This window comes from Passer domesticus, chromosome 33, assembly GCF_036417665.1.
Source record: "Passer domesticus isolate bPasDom1 chromosome 33, bPasDom1.hap1, whole genome shotgun sequence".
Classification (NCBI taxonomy): Eukaryota; Metazoa; Chordata; class Aves; order Passeriformes; family Passeridae; genus Passer; species Passer domesticus.
This window is the reverse complement of record NC_087506.1, coordinates 1,874,624-1,900,463: the sequence shown is the minus strand read 5'-3', so window position 1 is coordinate 1,900,463 and position 25,840 is coordinate 1,874,624. Positions and strand designations below refer to the sequence as shown.

The following is a 25,840-nucleotide window of genomic DNA, read 5'->3' as shown; positions in this document are numbered from 1 at the left end:
ATTGTCTAGCACATGAAAAACCCAGAAGTCTTAATGTCTTTATTTCTCACAGTAATAGAAAAAGCACTCTGCATCACAGTATCAGCAAACCCTATAAAAATACCCAATTTCATCCCGTCCTCCTTTATTCATTACACACAATATACAAAGTTTACCACTGACATTTGGGTCGTGGCCAGTCCTTTTCTGTAGGGTATTTAGTGTTACAGTGAGCAGCCAAAGCTAACAAATTACAGTTTTCAACATTATTTCACATTATCCATTTTTTATGGGAAGAGGAAAACAACTTGTGTTTTTGGGAAGACGAGGGTGAATTTTGTTAATGACACATTGGAAACAACACCAACAGAAGGAAAAACTGTTGTTGGAACACTCCCACATGAAGTGACAGAAAAAGGTTTGTGTCTTGAGCTCAGGTTTGTTTGTGTGATATAATAATATTAATATTAATAGTAAATAGTTTCACTTGCACAAATGAACCTGACCTCAAGATTTAAACTTTCCTCTGTCCCTCTATGTGGGAGCATTCCAAAACCAATTCTTCCTTCAGTTGGTGCTGTTTCCAATGTGCTGTTAACAAAATTAATCTTCGTCTTCCCAAACCCACAAGTTCTTTTCCTTTTTGCATATGCAATTTTTGGATGCATTTTAATACATCTGGCATTAAAAGACTTTTAAGTGCTTGCTCACTGCTCCAATCTCTTTTTAGGGCATGGTTTCTGTTTTACCAAGAAATAAAAGGAAAAAGAAAAGAAAACCAGGAATTTCGGGCAGGACTGATTCCTCATATTTACATTTCACAAGTGACATTTTGCTCTGATCTGGCCAGACTCTGCCAGTTTTGTTTTACCAGTGGGCAGGGTCAGCACCAAAGACACAGACTCCAACTGAAGGAATCGGTGTCATTTACTGCAGCTCAAAGCAGCAAAGGATCACAAAAGGAGCAGCTCAGCAATGCACTCAATCATCAGAACCAAAGATTGCTTGCAGAAAGATCCAGCATGATTTACCCTCAGACTTCAGCATCCCCCAGATCCACACAGCAGCTGGGGGAAGCTGTCACAGCCAAGGGCTGCAGAGCCACTCCTGGACACTGGGAATTCCTGCAGGTGCCTCCAGCCACAGGTGAGGCTCCAGCCTCGCTGTGAGAGGGCCCAGCTCTGACAGTGCTGAATGAACAAACTGACAGCACTTCCAGTGTGGGAACATCTGGTTTCATCCTCCTCTTGGGTCCCTCCCAAAGCCTGGCCAGGGCTCAAGGAGGAACCAAGGGAGCTGACTTTGATCCTACAGCCCCAAACAAGGACAGATGTCAGATTTCATGGCCTTGTCTGGCTTGCAAATACAAAATGATCAATACATGTTTCACTAAGGAGTGGCTACATCTATCACAATGCTAATGACCATGCATATTTAATCAGTGAGCAGATACAAAGATAACCTTTGGTTGGAAGGTTCATCCAGAGGTCACCTTTGGCTCAGGGCCTGCTGCTCAGGCCTCACTCAGGGCTGTTAGCCAGGCCTTGGCACTTCAGGGACGTGGTATAGTGCTGGGCTTGGCACTGCTGGGTGAACAGCTGGACTGGATGAGCTCAGAGGTCTTTTCCAACAGAAAGGATGCTGTGATTCCATTATTCTATCCGCTGCATTTAGCTAGGTGTATTTGAGAAGCATTACTTTGCTCTACGAGTTCCCTCTTGCTCAGCTCCTGTGGCCTATGGCGGCAGCTCCTTCAGCTCCTGGTGCTAAGCTGCTCATGCTGAACGAGATGACTTGGAGAGTTGAATACAGTCCATGAAATTCCTTCTGGGACACAGAGAGGGGAGGGTGTGGAAACAGGAGCATTGTTTGGTGAGGCCTCCTCTCTGCCCTTCATGCCCTTCAGTGCTTTGAACCAGCCAAGAGCATTTTCTAAGAGTGCAGTGAATCAGCTGTTCCTGCTACTGGCTCTGGTTCTCTCCAGTCTCTGACCTCGCCTGGTTTTGTCCTTCTTGCTGTGCCCTCTGTTCCCCCAGGGCTCAGTGGCTGCTGCCCAGGACTGTGGGACTGGCTCAGATCCAGTGGTCAAGACCCTCCTTTCTCTGCCCTTGGAGCTGCCTGGTCACAGCAGCCTTTTCCATCTGGAAGCTCCCCATGGACAGGGAGTCCTCACCTCTGTTCCTTGCACAACCTCCAGGAGCCCAGGGCTGTCATCTCAAGTCCCCGCTGGCACTGGGGGCTCCCAGGTGCCTCAGGCTGCTGTGACACCGCTGCACACAGGAGGGAAGAGTGGCAGGGGCTGTGCTGAAAGTCAGCTCCATGTGCTGCTGCTGCTGCTGCTGTGGGGTCATTTGTCCAGCCCTGGCCCAGAGTCAGGGATCAGATCCAGGCCCTGCTGCTGCTCCCTCGGGATCAGTCCCAGTTTGGGTGTTGCTGTCAGGGCCAGCAGGAGCGGTGGCTGGAGCAGCAGGTGCTGACAGTGCCCCAAGCCCTGGGGCTGGAGGGGTCCCTGGGCTGGGCTGGGAGGGAGCTGCCCCTTGTTCTCCCTCTGCCCCAGGCAGAGCTGGGCTGGGCACAAGTGGAGCAGCACAGCCAACAGGGAGCCTGCGAGTCTCTTCCAGCCCTGGCTGCTCAGAGTTTGGGCCTTGGAGCCTCAGGTGGCCAAAGGCAGCTGCTCCTGGTGCCTCTGGGTGTGCCCGTGTTCAGCAGTGCTGCTCCATCAGCCTGTGCCCAGCAGTGGGGAAAAGCCTCAGCCCTGCAGGGCCAGGAGCTGCCGGGCTCTGCCTGAGCAGCTCAGCCAGCAGGAAGGGAGCTGCTCCACACGGGAACCAGGAGCAAAGGGCTGCAGCACCTCGTGCTGGGGCAGAGCCCAAATTCTGAGAGGGAATAACAGAGTTATTCACGTGCATTGGTGTGTCAGCACTGCAGGTGCTGTGCCTGCAAACACAAGGTTCGAGATCTGCAAAAGAATTCTGCAGCTCTTGACTGGATCAGGATGTCAGCAGTGCTGATCTCCAGCTCAGTCCAAATGAAACACTTCACACCTCTGCTCATATCTGCTAGATATTTTTCTTCAGGGTATCCATAGAAAAGGAAACAGAGGAGGAGCCTACATTTTCATTGTTTATCAGAAATATTTCTCATTTTGCTGTACATTCCTTTTGTAGGACGACTTCTCTGTTAAAAACACTGGACAAAAAAGAAAATAAAAAATATGAAAGATAAAACCAAAAAAACAAATGTGTACTGAAAATCTTCGGTAACTTTGGATTAAGAGGCAATGGATCTTTTCAAGAAGAGAAATCAGTTACTCTGTAAATGTTCTGATGGCATGGATTCATCTTACTGACCTCAGCATCCCTTTTTTAAAACATTCAGGGTTTTGTTTGCAATATTATGTTATTTTAAATTGTGATTGAATCAATAGGAAATTGAAAGATCTATTATGCATTTATGCATTACTGTGTCTTGAGTGTAAAAATATTGCAGTTTGAAATTTGGATTTAAAGTGTTGCAAATGAAAGTTATAAATCCCAATAGATTGTCTGACAGCAGCTTTTCCTAGAGGATGTGCAGCACTCCAAGGACTTAATCAGTGGGATTGGGGCTACTTGCACCTTTGTCCTGTGCCACTCTGAGAATGTCATAGAATGCAACTTCACCTGCCACCAGCCCAGATCACCCTCTGCCACCAAAGCTCCTTGGACCTTGTGTCCCCCAGGCAGGCACAAAGTGTTTGTGCTGCTCCCCCTTTCACACAAACCCACAGAGAGCTGGGATTTTTCCAAGTCTCATGTTTGCATTGGGCCAAATTCCTAGAGAAGCAGCAGCCCATCCCAATGAATATGGCGAGTTATGTGGATGGTTGTGAGCTCCACTTCCTACCTAGAAATCCTGAATCGGCTTCTGAATGCTGCTCCTTCAGCTCTTGGACATCTTCTCCCACAGAGTAGGGAAAAAATCCCCTGGCCACGAGTTAAATGGTGAGTTATGCTAAAGTTACTGCTCTGTGGGAAATCCCTATCCATCCATATCCTATTAATATATCCATACCTGGGGGTGTGCATGGATTTGTCTTGTGTACAAAGGAAGGAGTGTGCAGGCAACATGACTGACACTTTCACTGTCCATGTTCATCCCATACCCATGGGTACAGAGACATTATGGAAACCCTGGCACAGACAGAGCCTTCTGTCCATGGATGCACAGACATCCAAGAGCCCCTGGCACACACAGACCCTTCTGTCCATGGACACAGAGACATCCAAGAGCCCCTGGCACACACAGACCCTTCTGTCCATGGATGCACAGACATCCAAGAGCCCCTGGCACACACAGACCCTTCTGTACATGGATACAGAGACATCCAAGAGCCCCTGGCACACACAGACCCTTCTGTCCCGGAGGATGGAGCGTGGCGGGTGGGGGCGGTTGGTGGGCAGCGAGTCCCGGACAGCAGGCCAGACCCGGCTCCAGCCCTGCCAGGCCCTGCCAAGGCTCAGTGCCAGCTCCTCTGGAATGGGAAAGCCCTTCAGCTTTGTCCCTGTCCAGAGGGGCAGTGCTGGCCTGGCAGCACAGGTTGTTTTCCCCTCAGGCTGCAGGAGACGAGAACACAAATCTTTCCAAAACTGAGTGCGAGGCACAGCTGCGGGTGCTCCCCATGAACCTCAGCTCTGGGAGCACTGTCTGCCCCAAGCTCCAGGGGCTGCAGTGGGAGCCCGGCTGGGCTCTGCCCCGGGGCCATCCTGCAGGGACAGCTGGAAACAGGGAGCATTCAGCTGCCACAAACAGCCAAGCCAGGGCTGCAGGGCAGCTGCTCCAGCCTGGACTGCACTGCTGTGTGCTGTGCTCTGGGACTGGGGCTCCCCACACAGGGGACTGGACTGGTGTGCCAGAGGAGACAGAGAAGCTTGAGCTTCAGCCTCACTGAGGTGGCTGCGTGGGCTGGGAAGAGTGGGGAGGCTCAAGGGGATTCACAGAGCTCATCCTGCTGCAAGGATGAAGAAAAGGGAGTGGGAACTCAGCAGTGAGGAGAGCTGAGGGCTGGAGAGTGGCTCTGAATGACACTAAAATCCCACTGGACCTCTGAGACATTGCTGCTCCTCAGCCAGTGACAGCACGAGTCCCTAAGCCTGGGGCTCGGCCTTCCTTGTGGTCAGGGGCAACACGGAAGGCCAGCAAGTAAAGGAGACTGCGATGGGCTGGGAATTCACTGGGGGAAAAAAGGGAGCAGTTGAGAAGTAAAAGGCAGGTGGGGGAGAGAACTGTTCAGAGAAGGGCTGAGCTACATCTTGAGCAAGCTGAAAAATGTCATTTGGAGTCATCCCAGATTGATTTGATTTCAGAAGGTATTGAACAATTTTAATTTTTGGGAGGTGTCATGTTTTCCCTTGGAGGTGTCCACGCTGCAAACTTGAGCTGTGTTGTCAAAATGCTCAAGCAAGTCTGTGCTGCAGGTGACACCATTTCTTCTTTGGCTGATTCCAGCCCGGTGCTGAGCTCCAGCAGAGCCCTGGCAGAGCCCAGAGCAGCCTCAGCATCCGCAGAGCCTGGCTGCAAGGAGAGAAAGCAGAAACTGCCCGTCAGCTGATGGCTCCTGTCCCCTTGTCCCAGCTGCCCACGGTGCCCAGGCCGTGCTGGCCAGGCTCAGAGCTGTGCCCAGAGCTGCCCATCAGTGCTGCCTTTGAGAGCAGAGCAGGAGGGCAGGACATGTGCCCAGCCTGCAGCCAGCCATGGCACATCCACCTGCTCAGCAGCTGCCCAGAGCAGCATGCTCCTGTGCTCGCTGCCATCTCCCAAAAGCTCTGATCCCACCCTGCCAAGCAGACGGGCACCCACCTCACGCCATCCACGGCTGGAAGAAAAGCTGGTCCCAAACGATGTCCTCAGCCTGCTCCAAGGGCACGGCCCATCCACGCTGCAGCTGGTCCCAAGCACTTCCCAATCCAGACTGGACCACCTAGAATGCTTCCTCTAGAAAAAAACAAACAAATTGTTGAAAAGAGGTTAGAGACAAAAAGGGAAAAGAAGAAGAAAGGTCAAAACTCTTAGCTCTGTCAGGGCCTTGAGGAAGGCCCAACCCCTACATGCTAGGGAAAAATCCAGCCATGGGTGAGGGAGGTCCACACTTTCTCTCTTTCCCTCTGCACTGGCCCCCAAAATAACCATGATCCCAAAGCAAACAAGGGCAGTGGAGCAGCCCAAGGCCTTCCTTGCCTGCACAGCAAAGCAGCCCCTGCACAGGTTCTGGAGTCCCACCTCTGCTCCCACCACGGGGGTTTGTGTCGGGCTGGCTGCCCCAGCCCCAGCCCCAGCCCGGGGCACGGTGGGTGCTGGGGGCTGTTGGCAGGGCCAGGAGCCCACTCCCATTTTGTACCCACTCCAGCCCATCCCACCAGCCCTGCCAAAAAAGCAGCTGGGCAGCTGACTGAAGATTTAGTTCCATCTGCCCCAGCAAAGGGGCAACCTTTGCTTCCCAGCCAGGCTGGGCAATGCCCAAAGCTGGGAGCATTTCCCCATGTGTGGACTCATCTGCAAACTCCCTGTGGAGTTTGGCTTTGAAGAAGGTGCCACAATCATAGTGCATCACCTTCAACTGCTGGTGGCCAGGTTGAGGAAGAGGTTGTCATCCTTGATGTCATCCTCGCTGTCTCCTGCAGCAGCAGCCCCACCCGGTACAGCTTCTCTGGGAGCTCCTTCTCCTTCTCTGGGGTGAGACCAGGCTGTCAGGGCTCTGCCCAGGGCCCCAGCTGTCAGGGAACCAGGACAAGCAAAACCTGCTTGGATGACAGCCACCAGGGCTGGGCAGAGCAGCTCAGCTCCAGCACAAGGGCTGTGTGTTCCCATCCCATGACCCTGGTGCAGTGACACAGGCTGGGTTCCTTTGCTTCTCATTGCCAAGGCATGTGTGCAGCTGTAACTTACCAGGGCCCTGGATCAAAGTGTGCCTGTGGCTCTCTCCCTTCTTCTAGGGCAGAGGAATATCCTGCATCCAAGGATGACAGAACAGCTCTTCTAATGAGGGTCTGGCCAAGGGGTGCATGGATAAACACCACCCAATCAGATTTTGGCACTCTGGGGAGAGAAACCAGAAACTGCCCGTCAGCTGGAGAAGGCTCCTGTTGGCTTTGCCCCACTATTCCCATGCCCAGGCCATGCTGGATGTGCTCAGAGCTGGGCCTGAACTTTCCCATCAATTCTTGGTTTTGGGGGAGAGCAGGACATGTGCCACCTCCTCAGCAGCTGCCAGAGCGTGATGCTCCCGAGCCCGCTGCTGTCTCCCAGCACTGGTATTGCACCCATGCCCAGAGAAGAGGATCCACCTGGAGAGAGCCGTTGTGGCAGTGAGAGCTGGCCCCAGCTGAAGTTCCAGCCCCTCCTGAAAGGCATCTTCCCACAGACCATCTCGTGCAGCAGGATGCCCAGGGACCAGATGGTAGCTGGCTCGCCATGGTACCAGCCAAAGCGGGTCCACTCCGGGGGGCTGTATGATGGTGTTCCTGTGGAATACAGATGGAGTTCATCAGGGGGATGCTGCTGCTCCCAGAGCCTGGCCCCAGCATCCCTGGGCAGGCAGGGGCTGCAGCAGTGGCACACAGGGTGACCACTGCCCTCTCCCCAGCATCTGGGACTGGTGTACAAACTTGGGATTGCAAAAGAAGCCACTGGTGTGGGAAGGGGACAGTGGAAGCCCTGGCTAGGCCTGACCAGGACATGCAAAGGAAATACCCACTGCGTGCTGGGGAAAAACCATGCCCTCATTCTCCCTGCCTGCATTGCCCCAAACATATTATAAAGCCAAGACAAACAGGGCAAGTGGAGCAGTCCAAGCCCTTCCTCTTGCCTGCACACAAACTGGCTGGGACACAGGTTCCAACCTCCCTCTCTGCTACCCCCACCCACAGCTGTTTTTGTCAGGCTGGCTGCCCCAGCCCAGCCCCAGTCCTGGGCACAGTGGTGGGCAAAGGCTGCCAGCAGGGCTGGAAGCTGGCTTCCCACCCAGCCCTGCTCTAAAGCAACTCAGCTGCAGATTCAGTCCCCTGAGTGGCAGCAAAAGGGAGAATCCCCGCTGCCACAGCCAGCTTGGGCTGAGAGATGTTGGGCCATGAGATGCCAGGAGCGGGAGCACAGCCCTGTGTAGGCTCACCTGCAAAGTGAGTGTAGGCTGTGTCTTGCAGGTAGGTGCCACAGCCAAAGTCAATCAGCTTAGCCTGCCCGGTGGCCAGGTCAACCAGGATGTTCGCTGGTTTGATGTCACGGTGCAGGACCCCGCAGCTGGTGCAGTGCCGCACGGCCTCCAGCACCTGGCGGAACAGCTGCCGCGCCACCTCCTCGCGCAGGAACCCCCATGCCCGAATGAAATGCAGGAGGTCCTGAGACTGCTCTGGCCGCTCCAGCACCATCACTATGTCGCTGGGGAGCTCAAGCCACTCCAGCAGCTGGACGACACCTGGGAAGCCAGTGGACACCTTGTCCTGCAGCACAACCTCCAGGGGAGCGCTGGTGCCGTCGGGCTGCGGGAGGAGCACGATGCTGTCAGTGGGGCTGATGCCGGGCCAGGGCTGGGCAACCCCTCAGCCAGCCCGGGATGCTCTGCGCCCTGCGCTGGCCCCACGCCCGCTCTCCCTCGAGACGTCCTGGCGGCTTCCACCATGCCGGGGCTCGGCTCATCCCCGCCCGGCACGGCCCGGCTTCTCCCGCTGTCCCGGCTCACTCACCAGCTCGCTCCAGTGCCGGATGCGGTTCCGTGGCACCCTTTTGATGGCGACCTGCAAGCCAAGGGGACCAGCGGGCTGAGCTCAATGCCCGCCCTGGCCAGCCCCATCCTCGTCCTCCTCCTCCTGCGCCCCCTCCTCCTCCGCCCGCCTCCGGCCCCGCCGCTCACCGGGGCGCCGTCCGAGAGCCGCGTCGCCGACCAGACGCTGCCGAATCCTCCGTGCCCCAGCAGGGAACCCAGGCGGTAGTGCTCCTGCAGGGCCTCCTGCGCCTTCCCTGCGGGCGGGACGCGGCTGTCAGCGCTCGGCCCGGGGCCAGCAACGGCCCCCGAGCGCCCCTCACCCGCCCCGGCCCGGCCATCCCCCGGCGTTCTGTTTTTGGAACGCGACAGGGGAGGTTCGGGGCCGGCGGCAGCGCTGCCGAGCGGCGGAGCTCGGGCCGGGCAAGCCGCAGCGGAGGCGGCGGGAGAGGCAACGCCGCCTGTGTCCTCCGCGGGCCCCGGGAGGAGCCGGAGCCGGAGCCGGGGCCGGGGCCGGGGCCGGGGCCGGGCTCGGGCTCGGGCCGGGGCCGGGGCCGGGGCCGGGGCCGGGGCCGGGGCCGGGGCCGGGGCCGGGGCCGGGCCAGGCGGAGCCAAAAGCCGGCGATGCCGCCCCAGCCCCAGGCATTGACGCCCGCCCAGCACCGCCAGCGCCAGCACGGCCAGAGCCGGGCTGAGGCCAGGCGGCGGCGGGACGGCCGGGGGCGGGCACGGGGCAGCCCCGCCCGGGGCCGGGGGCGGGCCGGGGGCATGGCCCAGCCCGGCACGGGGAGAGGGAGGAGGGGAGAGGAGAGGGACGGCGGGAAAGGGAGAGCGGGAGAGGTACGGGGCAGCGGGAGAGGGAGAGGAGAAGAGAATCTAAAGTTTCTTCTGTCGCTGCTGCCGCTGCTGCTGCCGCTGCTGCCGCTGCTGCAACTGAAGCTCCGGGGCCGTTTGTCCCCGTGTCCGTTTGTCCGTTGCCCGCTCGCCCCCGCCCCGAGCCCCACGTTCCCCGAGGGCAGCCCCTGAGCCTGTCCAAACACGGGAACTTTGCCGAGTTCAGCCAAGAGCCAGAGTCTGGACTCCTGCACAGTGGCTCAGGAATCCCCTCGGTCACTGCTGTGCATTGTCCCTGCTGAGGGTCAAACACTCTCAGAGCGCATTCCCTGAATGCAGAATTTGTACCTGACCCAAGCACTGCACTTACCTCTCCAGCATTGATTTCCAAGAAAAACAGGGGAAGCCAAAGTGTGTGTAGGTCATGGTATCTTAAAATGTCTAAAACTTGCCAACTCATGGATCTTAGAAGTGATCTTAGAAGTGAGATCTGTTTGGAATTAATGGGATGGACAACTAGTGCAAGATGGAAAAGGGGAGCATAAAAACAAATCAAGAAAAACGTCTTGAATTGTTTCAATTTTCATTTAATTTCTTAAAAGCTCTTTCAGTTTTTCCAGAATCTTCTCCTCAGTCCTGTTTGCTTTTTCCAAGAACCTTTCCCGGAGAACGAGGTGCAGCTTCTGTCACAAGGTGTGCCACCAACTGCAGCTTTCCACACTGTGGGTGCAGCACAACACTTGCAGCAAAGCAGGAGAAATATTTGAAGAATTTGACAGCTTGTTCTTTTCTTTTCCTTGTGGGCTGGGCAGTTGTGCCATTGGTAAGGTTTTCATTGTTACTGTTCTACCCTAAGAAAAGATGACAGGCTACCAAGAACTCTTAGGGAATGCAAGCCTGACTGAATGCAGAGAAAGAAACTCTAGAGCCTGCAGCCAGAAGTGGAGAGCTGTGTGATAATCATTCCAACACCCCCAAGGACATCTTGAAAATGATCTAGAAGATGAAAATGGGCTGACAGCGGGAGTTTGTTTCTGTCTCCAGTCCAGATTCTTCTACATCTGAAAACAATTCCACAGTCTCCATCTAAATCAAGAGTACAATCAGTTCATAAAAAGCACCAGAACAAACTGTACCTCTCAGGAGATGACTGAAAGAATCTGAAAAGGGAAAATGCAGGAGAAATGCATTTCTCAGTACTGCAGTACTTGCCTACCTGAAACCCTCCTCCATTTCCTCTGCATGCCTGGATCTGTTGGTGTCAGTTCTGTATTCGGTGGTGCCTCCAGCCCTGAATCCCCTCATCTACAGCCTGAGGAACCAGGAGCTCAAGGCTGCAGTGTGGAGACTGATGACTGGACATCCTAGGAAGCATTAAAGTGATTGCCAATTTCGGCAATCACTTGTAATAAAAGTCATCTTTTCTAGCTCTTTTGGTTTGGTTCTTTGATTTCCCTGTCGTTTTCCTTTTTAAATATTCTTCCTAAAGCTAGACGATTGTTTCTGCCATCTCTGACTTTGTTTCTCTCCACCTTCCCTGTGGCCACAGACTGTGCCAATGAGGGGCTGCAGTCTCAAAGGTTTTAAAGGAACTAAAGGATATCCCAGCAAAGTTTTCTGCAGAGATCCCTCTATTCTTGCCTTCTCTGGAGCTGCAGCAGCAATGTCGGTGTGCAGAGCTGGGGGCAGATCAGTGCTGGCACAGCAGCTGTGCCCAGCAGCAGCAGCAGCACTTGGTGTTGCCAGTGCTGCTGCCGTGGCCCTGCCCCGCTGCCCTGGTGGCCCTGGTGTTGCTGCAGGGCCTGAGTGCTCTCGGGGCCGGGCACAGTCCTGGGGGTGGCAGTGCCGGGGCTGCAGCAGGGACAGGCCATGGGCACTGCTGGGGCAGCGCTGACGCCTCAGGCCAGGCCCTGGGGGCTCCAGGCTCCTTGCCCAGGCTCTCTCAAGAACACGGCCAGGCCAATGCTCAGCACAGAAAAGCCCCAGGGTGAGCAGCCCCAGGCTGGCCGTGGGCAGGCTGGGGGCAAACAGCATGGCTGGGGCTCTGCAAGGGCCCTGGGGGAGACGGGAAGGAGCAGCAGAGCAGGGGCTGATCCATCCCCAGGGTGCTGCACAGCCCAGGGCAGCGTCCCAGAGCATCCTCATGGAGCTGCCAACAACATCCCCCCTCTGCAGCCCTGGCCTCTCCCCCAGCTCACAGAGGTGCCGCATCCTTGCAGGCACAGCCACGGCAGCACTGGCTCAGGAGCTCCTGTTTGCATTGCACAGAGCAGGCGGGAGCACCCCCATGCTGCTGCTGTGGGGACATGAACCTGAGGGAGCACAAATGCCATCAGCCCCTGGGGCCAGGAAGAGCTGGGGGACACCAGGGAAACCACTCAGCTTTATCCTGGCCTCTGCAGTCAGCCAGAAACTTTGTTCCCATTAGCTGGGAGATTCCGGTCCCACTGCAGATGCTGTTGCTCAGAGCCAGGGCTGCCTGACAGCCACCCCCAAACTGCCCTGAGCATTTCCTTGGCTTCACCTTTGCTTTTTTCCCCCCTTTTTTTGGTACAAATTTCTTCCTATTTCCTATCCCTGTTCCCTCCCCTGCAAAAAGCCCATCCCTGTTTGCCCTTTCCTCTCTGGCCCCACTCCCCATTGCAGTTCCTGACTTGGCACCATGGGAACGTCCCTTGGGGAGCAGGATCATCCTCCAAGTGCTGCAGGAATTGTCTGCAGGCTCCTGCAGTGCCTGGTGCTGCTCCCTTGCCAGAGGCACCACAGGCCAGGGGGGCACATCTGGGCTGCTGTGTCTGCCTCTGGGGCTCCCTGTTCTGGGCAGTGAGGAGGAGCTGCAGAGGCTCTGCAGGACTGACAGGATGGGCTTTGGGCCTGGGAGGAGAAGCTGAGGCACCTGGGCTGCTGGAGCTTCTGAAGAGGGGGCCCAGGGCTCATCGTGCAACTGCTGCAAGGGTGGTTTCAGAGAATCCCAGAATCAGCAAGGTTGGAAAAGACCTTGGAGATCATCAAGTCCAACCTGTGCCCTGACACCACCTTGTCTCCCCCGGGCCTCCTCTCCTCCAGGATAAACAACCCCAGCTCCCTCAGCCTCTCTTCACAGGATTTTTGCTCCAGACCCTTCACCAGCCTTGTTGCCCTTCTCTGGACACACTCCAGCCCCTCCAATTCTTGCTAAATTTGGGGTCCCAGAACTGGACACAGCACCCGAGGTGCTGCCCAACCAGCGCCCAGCACAAGGGAAGAATTGCTGTCCTGGTCCTGCTGGTGACACCATTGCTGGTCCATAGGAGTGCCAGGGGTTGGATGAGGGAAATGGTCGGGAGGGGGCAGGAGACACAGTCTGATTGACTCTCAGCCATGAAGGGTCTTGATTTTCATAGCTATTCAGTCTGCATTAGAAGGTGCTGGGGGTCAATATCAACTGGACATTGCTGATATCAATCTATAAACAGGAAAAATCATTAAACAGAACAAACTGTTCTGTCTGCATTGTTTTCAAGACAGTATATACACTTTGAATACACTTCAGATATCTGTCTAATTAATTAGAGAAAACTTGAAAACTTCTGTTATTCCAAATGGCTTTTCTTCTTTGGGCATGTTGAACAAATGTTTATGAGCTTTTCTCACTGAATTCCTGAACTGAAGAGCTCAAGAAAGAAGAGGCCTTGGGAGTAGGAAAATTCATCTTCAAACTCCAAGTGGCTGAGGATCCATCCCCATCAGAGCATCAATGAACAGCAATGGGCACAGCTTTGTGGCTGCCCCAGTTTTGGGATGGGCCCTGGGCCTGGAGCAGGAGCAGCTCTTGAGGGCCCCAAGGCCGGGGCTTTTGTGCTGCCCTGGGCACATGGGATGGCAGCAGGGGCTGCAGAGCTCTCAGCACCTGAGCCAGAGGCAAGCAGGGCAGCCAGGGAGCCTCCTTTGGCCTTGTCCCAGCACCTTCCACCATGGCTGGGGCTGAGTCCTGTGTGAGCTGCAGCTGCTGCTGTGCCCTTGGCAGGGGCTGAGGCCGTGGGGCCAGTGGCCAGAGCAGCCTGGCCTGAGCAGAGCTGTGGGGCCAGAGCCGGCTGGGCTGGGCTGGGGAGAGGCCCTTGGTGCTGCCCAGAGCTCAGGGCAGCTGGCAGAGCTTGCAGGGAGCTGGGCTGGGCTCAGAGAGGCTGCCCCAGAAACCATCAGTGTCCATCTCAGCCTGGCTGAGCGTGCAGGGGCAGGACTCAGGCCAGGCCTTGTGGGGCAGGGCCAGCGCCTGTGCAAGGCATTGAAAACAGGCAAGTGCCCCAGAGAGGAGGCTGCTCTGTGCCCTTGGGGGCATGGACAGAGCAGGGAGGGAGCCCAGGACATTTGTCACTGCCAGCCTCTGTCCCCAGGCCTTGGCAGCCCTGGCTGCTGAGCCCAGCTTTGCCCTGGGCTGAGTTTGGCTGTGGCCCAGCTCCATCCTCCTGCGGGGCTCAGGGCCTGTTCCCGGCCATGGCCAGCCCTGGCCGGCCTCTCTGCTGGCCCAGAGGCCGGCAGAGCCCGGGGCAGGGCTGTCTGTGCAGGCCCACAGGTGCCAGGGGCTGTGCAGGAGCTGGCAGAGGCTGCCCAGCAGGGAGGCCATGGGGCACAGAGCCCCAAGGTTGCTGTGGGCAGCACAGCACAGGGGCCGTTCCCAGCCGCAATGCTCCTGGCCTGGGCTGGGCCTGCACAGGGGCTGGGCCACCATGGCTGGGCCAGCACAGGGCCACCAAGGGGCCACGCAGCCACTGCCGGGGCTGACAGCAAGGCCAGGCACACACAAGCAATTGCTGAGCATGGCCTGCGCTGGCCAGGGCTTACTGTGCCACAGGCAGAGCTCAGCTGCCCTTGGGGGCTGCAGGAACAGTCAGGAGCCCAAAGAGCCTCCATGGCTGTGCTGGAGACCAAGGCTGGAGAAAGGAAATGCAGGGCTGCTGCAGGATGGGGAGAGCATGGAATTCCAGCACACACCTCAGCTCTCTGATGATCCCGGCACCATGCTGGGCCCTGTTTCAGACTGGGGCAGGGCAGATGTTGATGGGACAGGAGCCCTGCGGGGCTCTCAGGGACCTGCAGCTTGCAAGGTGCTCTGCTCTCCCTCAGGTGCTCTCGGAGAGATCCAATCCCTGGGCACCTCAAGGCAGAAGTGGCACTGCCTCTTCGTGGACACAAAACTGATGTCTGCCTGGAAAGGGGCAAAGGTTTTAATACCTGTTGGTTTCATAATATACCAGAAAATATTTTTTATCAGGGTCATTTGAGTTCCTTTAAGAAATGGCAAAATTTTCCCACCAGGAAGGGGAATTTCCTGGATCTACTGGTTTCTTCTACTGATGTCAGGAGAAGAAATACTGATCTTCCCCTCAACCATTGCTACCAACTTTCAGTCTAGTATTTCACGGCTTTCTTCCTTCAGGTGTTTCCAGCTCTCCTGTTGAAATGGCCATGTCTAAGGAGATTTCTTGATTTGGAGCAGCTGGATCTATGTAATTCCTGTTGTTCCCAGATTTCCTCCTGCAGCTGGTCTCTGCTCATTCCATTGTGTCTCTGTTGACTGCCTTAGTGCTTTGAGCATCAGGGAATTGTCCAATCTTTCAGAAGTTTCAACACCTTCTTAGTGAGCATCTTAGTTGTATTTGTAATTTTTATGTCACCTCTTCCTAAGTCTTTGTCTAAAATCCTTCCTGTATGGCAATCCGTTGTGGATGGTGGACATGTCAGATGTCGCTGGCATGTCACAAGCTGCTGAGGGAAGGGTTTTGATGTTTCTTAAATTTTATCATGTTCACATTTATTATGTGTGCCATGAAGAGAAACCTTTCTATGCCTCTGAGTCTCACCCGTTCCTGCTCCCTCAAAGCACACAAACCTGATGAGTTGTGGCTCCCACTCTAGGGGCTGCACTTGGATCTCTCTCCACAGCCACAGCAGAGCTCCCTGGCAAAGGAGGGATGAAGGAAACAAGACAGGCTGTGGGGATCAGGGCCAGGGCAGAGCCAGGGAAAAGAATGACTTTTGCATTTGATGGAGCTGTGCCTTCCCTTGGCTTTGCTGGCTGACAATCAATGAACATACCTCTCTGTCTCGGGAAGTTCCTTCTCCAAGGAAAGCAGGTGGGAGTTGGAGCCAAGGAACTGAAAGCTGCAGGTGCAGCCTGGGCTGGAGGGAGCTCAGATTTGCACAAGGCTTCTCTGAGTGCCAGGGCTTGGATGGGGGAAATGGTGGGGTGGGCGTAGGGACAGAGTCTGATTGATTGTCAGCCATGGAGGGTCTTGATTTTCCTATCTATTCAAACTGCATGAGGAGGTACTTGGATTCAGTGCCAATTGGAGATTGCACATATCAGTTTATTAGGAGGAAAAAAAAAACCTAAACAGGACCTAAAAAATGTTTTCTCACTCTATTTTTAAATAGAATATATTTAGCTTGAATACAGTACTGAAATCTGTGTAATTAACCACAAATGATTTGAAAACTTAAATAGAATTATTCCCAGAGGCTTGGCTTGTTAAGGTGTTTTCAATGTCAATGAGCCCTGGGGCACTGAATTCCTGCACTGAAGAGCTGCAGGCTGAACAAGCCTCTGGAGCAGTGAAATCCAGCAGCAGGCTCCAAGTTGCTGAGGATGTCAGCAGCCCCCACTGAGGCCATCCCTGCCCAGAGACCGTGGGGGAATGGGCAGACAAGGAGAGCGTCCCTGGGGCTGGGCCAGCCGAACTCAGAGGCACCAGCGGCTCCAGCTGGGCAATGGAGTGTGGAATGTGGCTGGGAAAGCCCTGCCTGGGCTGTGCCAAGCAGGACAGACAAGCCCTGACTCCCATCCGCTAAAAAACTGTCTCAAGGAGACATTTAAAAGGAATTACAATTATTTGTGTCCTCTGAGTTGGACGCACTGGAGGAATACCAACCATAGATTCTCAGCTCAAAAACAATCAGCCTTTACTGGGAACTTTAGAAAATCAGAGAAACTTTGGCAAAAGGTTTATTATGACATTGTAGTGCTTTTGATTTCTTAATGTAAGATTTTTATAATTTTGAAATTTCTTAATTAATGTATTGATGAGTGTCATGGTTTGACCCTGGCACAATGCCAGGGCCCCCATGAAGGGTATATTTCTAAAATGGTTGCTGTGAGATGTGGCCCAGGAACAGAACAAAGCAGGCTCCTATTCGGGGATGGAGGGAAAAACACAACACTTTATTCATACAAATCTAGAAAGGAACACATACAAAGCCAAGAATGAAAACCTTCCAAATACATTCCTCCTCCCCCTCCCTTTTCTCCACAGATTCACCACCCCTCAAATAATCAACTCTCAAATCCATCAGGGAGAGAGGAGTCCTCCCTTGCCTTATAGGCTTCCCCTGGAAGCACAATTGAAACCTCCTGTGCTTCCGTGTCACTCATGGCCCCGCACAGAGAACATCAGCCCTCGTGACTTCTCCCCCACCATGTCCAGTGCTCTCATCACTGGACACGGGCCAGGACTGCTTTTAGGGCTCCCCGTTTCAAGATGCTCCACCCACTTCCAGAAACAGCAGTCTCTCAACTTCGGGACTCCAGTCCCCCCCAAATTTCACCCCCTGGGGCCGAGGGGCCTCATGAACAGAGATCTCAAACCCTCCCCACGGAGACAGAGGGCCTCCCACACCCTCCTCAGCCATCTCTGTTCACGCCACTGCTTCACTCTTGACTCCCGGGTGTTGCCTCCCCCTAAATACAGTCTCTGGGTCACAGGGAAAAAACACGGGTCTGTCCATGGCTATACAAGAAAGAGTCCAGCCCAAGGCCACTCTATCATCTCTTCTACCCAGGATTCTTCTCTCCTCTTCCAGCTTTCCTCACGCTTGCCCATTTCATCTCTCATCTCTCTCTCACCTCATTCTGATTCAGGAGGATTCAGTATTTGTAAGGTTTCCATTAGTCTACAAAGGGGTTAAAATCTTCACTTCTGCCTGCCCAAGGACTCCCACGGCTGCCGGGCACCTTCTCTCGCCACATCCCCCGCTTCTGGCCGGCTGAGCTGCCAGCACAGTCTCTGTCTCTCTCTCCGGGGAGGGGGGGGCTGCCCAGACATCTCAAGTCTCATCAACCCCTGCATGTTCTCCTCCACCCCTTCACCTTTTGGGGCCCTGGGCCTCCTCCCCACAGGCTGCATGGCCTCCCCCTCCCCCACCCAGACGCAGCTGGGCAGGGGAGAGGTCCAGACTCCACTCACCAATGCCGGATTCCCAAAGAGGAAGTTCTCTGGGAATCTCCTGCTTTTAACCCCTGTGTGTTCTCAGAGGCGTATCCAAACCTCAGTGACCAGCACCAGATGCCAATTTTGAATTTGGCTACTGATCGGTCTGACTTAGACTCTTCCAGAAACACACTTCCGGGCCAACCACGACAGAGGGATGAGGACATTCCTTGATCTTGTGGCTGGAATCCTCTTCTAAAGCTATGGAGAAGGATGTAGTTGATACATCAGACTCACTTTTTCCCTTCACATTGAAAAGTATGCGGTGATAATTTGTTCAGCAAAGGCTTCTGGGGCAGCAACTCTCTGGTCAGAGAGAAACACACCTTTCCCAGGCATTGTTTTGGGAAAGCCTGTGAGAAGATTAGAAAAAAGAATGAGAAACAATTCTTGTCTTAACTTGCTGCATCTGGTGTTTTGAACGTGTGGAATGTGTTATGGAGATTTGTTTACCAAAGGGTGGTTCCTTAATTAGCCATTGGTGATGGTGTTTGAATTGGAGGAGCAATTAGGTCCACCAATAGCGAATTAGGATATAAAAGTATCTGTTTCTGAATAAAGATTAGTAATCAGCCTTATGTGAATCATGGAGTCAATGTCTACTATTACCCAGCCTGGGGCCCTTGACGTGATAGGCATCCATGCTAAAGTAAGCAAATGTTGAAGTAGCTGTGATTCCATGTGAAGTTTGAATAGAGAAAGACAAGAGAGGTGAGACCATGTGCCCTCAGGGAGAGAAGACCTCTGTTCCCAGAGATGAAGATGATTTCATAAATGGATGAAGAGAACATTTTCTCTCAAACAGCTCATCTTTAAACTAATACCCCATAAGCTGACATAAACACGACTGTGGAAAAGACTGTGAAAAAATGGGAGTGACTTCAAAACTGCACATTTTGCCGGGTGGCTGCTATTCATGGAAATGAAAAGCCACAAGAGAACAGTTTTCTTCTGGACAAGTCTCCATAACATCAGCAAGAGGAACTTTTCTCCCTAAGTGAACTGAAGAAAGACTATTCTAGAGATAGTAAACTGGCTGAAAATTTTAGGGTTTGTCTTCCTACATTGTCAGGTTGTATGGAGAGGAGAAGTGTTCTGAAAGTTTTGTTCTGATTCTTATTACTCTTTCTTTTAGTTACTGTTAATAAACTTTTCTTCACACTCTTTTAAAGTTTTGAGCTAACTTGCCGTTTCTCCTAATCCTAGCTCACAGCAGGAAAGTACAAGTAGGTTTTAGTGAGTGCACTGGTAATTAGCCAACACCGAACCCACCACACTAATTGATGCATTTGCCAAGAAATCTTAAATTGGTGAAGCAAACCTACTACAGAATACTTGTGATGAACTGCATGAGAGCAGAAGGAAATCAAGGCAGAGCCATGGTTTGTCAGGACTTGCTTGATCCCAATGAGCCCCATGGTGCATTTGGAGCTGAGCCCTGGAACCTCAGGGCCTGAGAGGAGATTGCACAAACCTTTCCAGGTGTCCAAGTCAGAGGAAACCCCAGAGTCTCAAAGCATGAATGGGTCCAACTGAAGTCCATCCCAAACACAGGCTCCTCACGAACTCCTTGGAGGAGACAATTGGAGGCCAGGATGGCACAAAAACCTCTCAGAGACTCAGTGTGGAAAGGAAATTCCAAAATACCTTGAAAACCTAAAGTATCTCAAAGTATTAATGAACCCCACTGAGTGTCAGTACAGAGCTCTCAAGGGACTCATTAAAGAAGATAATTAGGGTCATGTTTGCACAAACCTCTCACAGAGTTTGTATCAAAAGGGAGACACCAAATATCTTAAAATACTGAGTACCTTGAAGCATTAATGATCCCCACTGAGTGTTGTTACTGACAAAGCCTCTCCAGGGACTAATTACAGCAGATAATTGGAGGCCATGATTGCACAAACCTCTCAGAGACTCCAAGGCAAAAGCAGAACCCAAAGTCCTTTGAAAACCCTGCAGTCCCTGGAAGCATTCAGGAGCCCCCAGGGCCATTCCTGAGCAAGGCTCCCCAGGGATTCCTTCCAGCAGATCCTTGAGGCCACTGGGATGTGGGCTAGGGGGGCATGCTGAGGGCAGGACAAGGGACTGACGGTGCCCAGCCTGGCTGGGGCTGTGCCAGGAGGCCCCAGGGCCTCAGGACAAGGTGTCTTCTCACAGCCCTTGGTGGCACAGACCTTGCTGTGCCCCAGGCCACCAAGACTTGGCTTCTCTTTGTCCTCCCCTGTCATCAGTGCCTCCAGTTCCCTGCTCTGCCTGGGGCCTGGGGATACTTACTCAGCCATGTCCCTCAGTGGGGCCCATTAAAAGTCCAAGAAACTTTGGAGTTGGATTCTGACTTGGAGTTCTGGAGAGGTTTCTTCAGCTGCCTCCCAGGGACTGATGTTCAGGGCCTGAGCACAAAGCCCCAGAGAGTCATTAAAGTCCTTGTGCTGTGTCTGTGCTGCTGAGCTGGGCCGGGCTCCTGGCACAGAGGCAGCTCCTGGTAACCAAGAAGAGCTTCAAAAGCACATTTCTCTTGATGAGCAGCTCTTCTGCCAGCCCAGCAGGGCTGGGGCACTGCCTGCAGCCACCGCGGGCACAGCCCAGAGGCACAGAGAGCTTCAATCAGTCAGGGCTGGGAAGGAGCTGAGAAGTGCCTGGGGCAGAATCACTGCCAGCCCTTGGCACAGGAACCTCTGGCTGCAGGACAATGCAGCTGCAGCTCCTGGAGTGATCTCCTAAAGCTGGAACATCCCAATGCCTACAGACCCTGTGAGTACAACTCTGAGTATTTCTGGTGCAGGGGGGGATGAAATGCTCATGAATATCTGACATGCTGAGGGGTTCTGATCAGTTATAGAATATTTCCAGGACAAGGATTTTGATAAATATGAGGAAATTTCTTAAGACATTTTATTCAGTTTCGTACTATTTTGGAATGGCAGGGAGGGGAGATAAATATTAAAGGTTGATTATTAATTATATTATTATGAGTTATGAATTATTGAATTATTATTAGTTATGAATTAATTATTTGTTCTGAATTTTGACAAGTGCCTAAGACATCCAGACTGTTATTTTTAGTGATCAGTAGGTTCACAGGAGATCCCTAATGTGCTTTCAGCCACTCTGCCCATGGACAGCAGCAGCATCACCTTTGCTGGACCCATCAGGCTCAGTCTGAGCTGTCCTTTCTCCAAGCTGCAAACAGAACCTGCTCCCAGCCAGTGCCCTGCAAACAGGCAGGGTTCTGTCAGGCCAAGGAGAGTGCACAGAGATTTGGGGTCTGTGAGTGCTGGCAGGGGCAGATCAGGCACAGGGAAACACCTGCAGGAGGAAAATCTGCAGGAAGCAGAGAGAGGATCAGGGAATGTGAGAAAACAAAACCCAGCAATGCTGTGGCAGGGAGAGTTTAGAGATGTCCACAGGATCTCCTCCAGTGCAGCCCCTCCCTCTGAACAAGCCCCCTCCCTCCTGTCCCCCAGCCAAGCCTCTGCCCTCAGGGCCGGGACTCCAAGGTGTGAAGCCCCTCCTGTGCAGGCAGAGCTGCAGCAGAGCCGTGGGGCAGCTCTGCAGCCCCGGGCCCAGTTCCCTCTGCAGAGCACAGGGCTGGGAGCAGCTGCCCGGCCCTGGGGGCTCTGGGAGGGGGCACAGCTGGCTCAGGGTGACGCTGTGCCCAGTGCCTGGCTCTGGGCAATGCTGTCAGTGCAGTCAGGCAAGGAGCTGCATCTCCCTTCATCCAATGCCAGCATAAAGACACTTGGAAGTCTCTCTGAGATTTCAGTCCAAGCTGGGAGCTTCAATGCAGCGTGCAAATCTGTCCTAGAGCATCTGTGAGTGATAAGATTGATAGGGAAAGGCAGAGGTGTTGTAAAATTGAAAATGCTGCTGGGTTGGTGAAATGAGCAACGTGAGTCCTTGGCTACAAATGTGGAGCTGGGCTGTGATGGATCCATCTGTTCTCAGCACTACCTGGGTGTTTGTAAGATAAACTAGGAAATGTGAACATCCTCCATTTGAGAAAAGTGAAAGCCCAGAGAAACTCCAAACAGAATGAAGTGGCAGACCATGTCCCTCAGTGTCTACTCACCATCTTGCCTCAGGAAATTCACTCTGTGATACCAGAGGGCTAAGGATTGCTAATATCTAAGAATACCAACAGAGATATGGAGGGAACTTAAAAAGAAAATGTCAGAAGTCTTAAACAGAAAAGGGTGTCTGTGTATGTTACAGAGGAGGGTGTATGGGAAATAGCTTTGATTTTGCTTACAGGTATCTCCTCTAACTCTTACCTGTCTTTTTATCCATTAACAGATCCCCATGTGTAGCCCCAGCAAATGTCCAACAGCAGCTCCATCAGCCACTTCCTGCTGCTGGCATTGGCAGACACGCGGCAGCTGCAGCTCCTGCACTTCTGCCTCTTGCTGGGCATCTCCCTGGCTGCCCTCCTGGGCAACGGCCTCATCATCAGCGCCGTAGCCTGCGGCCACCACCTGCACACGCCCATGTTCTTCTTCCTGCTCAACCTGGCCCTCAGCGACCTGGGCTCCGTCTGCACCACTGTGCCCAAAGCCATGCACAATTCCCTCTGGGACACCAGGACCATCTCCTACACAGGATGTGCAGGACAGCTCTTTTTCTTTATGTTCTTCATCTCAGCAGAGTTTTATCTCCTGACTATCATGTGCTACGACCGCTACGTGTCCATCTGCAGACCCCTGCACTACGGGACCCTCCTGGGCAGCAGAGCTTGTGCCCACATGGCAGCAGCTGCCTGGGCCAGTGCCTTTCCCTATTCTCTGCTGCACACGGCCAATACATTTTTCCTGCCCCTGTGCCATGGCAATGCCCTGGGCCAGTTCTTCTGTGAAATTCCACAGATCCTCAAGCTCTCCTGCTCAAAATCAAACCACAGGGAACTTTGGCTTCTTGCTTTCAGTTCCTGTTTAGGATTTGGTTCATTGTTTTGTGTTCAGGTTTTGTTTAGGTTTTGTGTTCATTGTTTTCTCCTATGTGCAGATCTTCAGGGTTGTGCTGAGGATCCCCTCTGAGCAGGGACAGCACAAAGCCTTTTCCACCTGCCTCCCTCACTTGGCCGTGCTTTCCTTGTTCCTCAGCACTGTCATATTTGATCATTTGAAGCCCCCCTCCATCTCCTCCCAATCCCTGGATCTGTCCTTGTCAGTTCTGTACTCAGTGGTGCCTCCAGCCCTGAACCCCCTCATCTACAGCCTGAGGAACCAGGAGCTCAAGGCTGCAGTGTGGAGACTGATGACTGGATACTTTCGGGAATATTAAACTGCTGGCCAATGTCTGCAAATCACTTGTAATAAAAGTTGTCTTTGATACTTCTTGTTGGTTTGGTTGTGGGGTTTTTTTTAATTTGTTTTAGTTTTTCCTACTGTCCACAAAAAATGCCATCACTTATGTCATTTCTCATTTTGTTTCTCTCCACCTTACCTCTGGCCACAGACTGTGTCAATGAAGGGCTGTTGCCTTGGTGGCTTTAGAAAAAATAAAGGATCTCCAAGCAGAGTTTTCTGCAGAGATGCCCTTTTGTTGCCTTCTCTGGAGCTGCAGCAGCAATGTCGGTGTGCAGAGCTGGGGCAGATCAGTGCTGGCACAGCAGCTGTGCCCAGCAGCAGCACTTGGTGTTGCCAGTGCTGCTGCCGTGGCCCTGCCCCGCTGCCCTGGTGGCCCTGGTGTTGCTGCAGGGCCTGAGTGCTCTCGGGGCCGGGCACAGTCCTGGGGGTGGCAGTGCCAGGGCTGCAGCAGGGACAGGCCATGGGCACTGCTGGGGCAGCGCTGACGCCTCAGGCCAGGCCCTTGGGGCTCCAGGCTCCTTGCCCAGGCTCTCTCAAGAACACAGCCAGGCCAATGCTCAGCACAGAAAAGCCCCAGGGTGAGCAGCCCCAGGCTGGCCGTGGGCAGGCTGGGGGTAAACAGCATGGCTGGGGCTCTGCAAGGGCCCTGGGGGAGACGGGAAGGAGCAGCAGAGCAGGGGCTGATCCATCCCCAGTGCGCTGGACAGCCCAGGGCAGCGTCCCAGAGCGTCCTCATGGAGCTGCCAACAACATCCCCCCTCTGCAGCCCTGGCCTCTCCCCCAGCTCACAGAGGTGCCTCATCCTTGCAGGCACAGCCACGGCAGCACTGGCTCAGGAGCTCCTGTTTGCATTGCACAGAGCAGGCGGGAGCACCCCCATGCTGCTGCTGTGGGGACATGAACCTGAGGGAGCACAAATGCCATCAGCCCCTGGGGCCAGGAAGAGCTGGGGGACAGCAGGGAAACCACTCAGCTTTGTCCTGGCCTCTGCAGTCAGCCAGAAACTTTGTTCCCATTAGCTGCGAGTTTCCTGTGCCACTGCAGATGCTATTGCACAGAGCCAGGGCTGCCTGACAGCCACCCCCAAACTGCCCTGAGCATTTCCTTGGCTACACCTTTGCTTTTTTTACTCTTCTCACTACAAATTTCTTTCTACTGCCCACCCCTGTTTTTTCCCTTGTAAACAGCCCATCCCAAGGCATTTCCTCTCTGGCCCCGCTCTCCATTTCAGTTCCTGATTTGGCACCATGGGAACATCCCTTGGGGAGCAGGATCATCCTCCAAGTGCTGCAGGAATTGTCTGCAGGCTCCTGCAGTGCCTGGTGCTGCTCCCTTGCCAGAGGCACCCCAGGCCAGGGGGGCACATCTGGGCTGCTGTGTCTGCCTGTGGAGCTCCCTGTTCTGGGCAATGAGGAGGAGCTGCAGAGGCTCTGCAGGACTGACAGGATGGGCTTTGGGCCTGGGAGGAGAAGCTGAGGCACCTGGGCTGCTGGAGCTTCTGAAGAGGAGGCCCAGGGCTCATCCTGCAACTGCTGCAAGGGTGGTTTCAGAGAATCCCAGAATCAGCAAGGTTGGAAAAGACCTTGGAGATCATCAAGTCCAACCTGTGCCCTGACACTTCCTTGTCTCCTCTGAGCCTCCTCTCCTCCAGGATAAACAACCCCAGCTCCCTCAGTCGCTCCTCACAGGACTTGTGCTTGAGACCCCTCACCATCCTTGTTGCCCTTCTCTGGACACGCTCCAGCCCCTCCAAGTCCTTCCTAAATTGGGGGGCCCAGAGCTGGACACAGCACTCGAGTTGCTGCCCAACCAGTACTGAACACAGGGGAAGAATCACTGCCCTGCTCCTGCTGGCCACACCATTCCTGATCCAGGCCAGGAGCCACTGGTCTTCTTGGCCACCTGGGCACACTGCTGCCTCATGTCCAACCTGCTGTCCATCAGTCCCTGCAGGTCCCTTTCTGCCTGCCTGCTGTCCAGCCACTCTGTCCCCAGCCTGTAGTGCTGCAGGGGTTGTTGTGGCCAAAGTGCAGGACCCAGCACTGGGACTTGTTGAACTTCACCTTGTTGTCTTTGGTCCCTGGATCCAGCCTGTCCAGGGCCCTGTGCAGAGCCCTCATACCCTCCAGCAGATCCACACTCACACCCAGCTTGGTGTCACCACAGTTCCATGAGGCTTCAGAGTGTCCCACTCATCTCCATGATTCCATGAGGCCTCACAGTGTCACAATGTCCCTTTGGTTCCATGGGACCCCCTGGTGTCACAAAGTCCCTTGGATCCTTGAGCCCCGCAGTGTCACAATGGTGCCATGGTCCCCCAAGGCCCTGCAATGTCACACTGGATCCTTGGTTCCATGAGGTCTGGCAGTGCAGCAATGCTCTCCTTGGTTCCATTGTGTCACAATGGCCTCTTGGTCCCAAGGCCATTATGATGTCAAATATGTTTCCTTCATTCCACGAGTCCCTGAGGAGGAGCACTGGCCCCTTGGTTCCATGGGGCCCTGCAATGTCACAATGGTCCCATCATGACACCAGGTCCTGCTCTGTCACAATGCTCTGCATGGTTCCACAAGGCCCTGCAGGGTCACAGTGGCCTCTTGGTTCCATGAGGTCTCAGAATGCCATGAGGAATTCCTTGGTGCTACAGTATCACAATGGAGCCCTGGTGACAGAAGATCCTGCAGTGTCATCTGGGACCCTCGGTTCCATGGGCACCACAATGTCACAGTTGTTCCCTCAGTTTC

General features: G+C 54.0%; 1 long non-coding RNA gene across 1 annotated transcript; it reads right to left on the bottom strand.

The window, feature by feature from the left end:
- Positions 1-5,364: 5,364 nt before the first annotated feature.
- Positions 5,365-7,421, bottom strand: LOC135288502 (uncharacterized). Its single transcript, XR_010351567.1, has 5 exons — positions 7,302-7,421; positions 6,904-7,053; positions 6,569-6,685; positions 5,818-5,952; positions 5,365-5,532 (listed from the first exon to the last, which is right to left on the bottom strand). It is a non-coding gene; the product is annotated as an uncharacterized LOC135288502 (long non-coding RNA).
- Between the last annotated feature and the right edge of the window lie 18,419 nt (positions 7,422-25,840).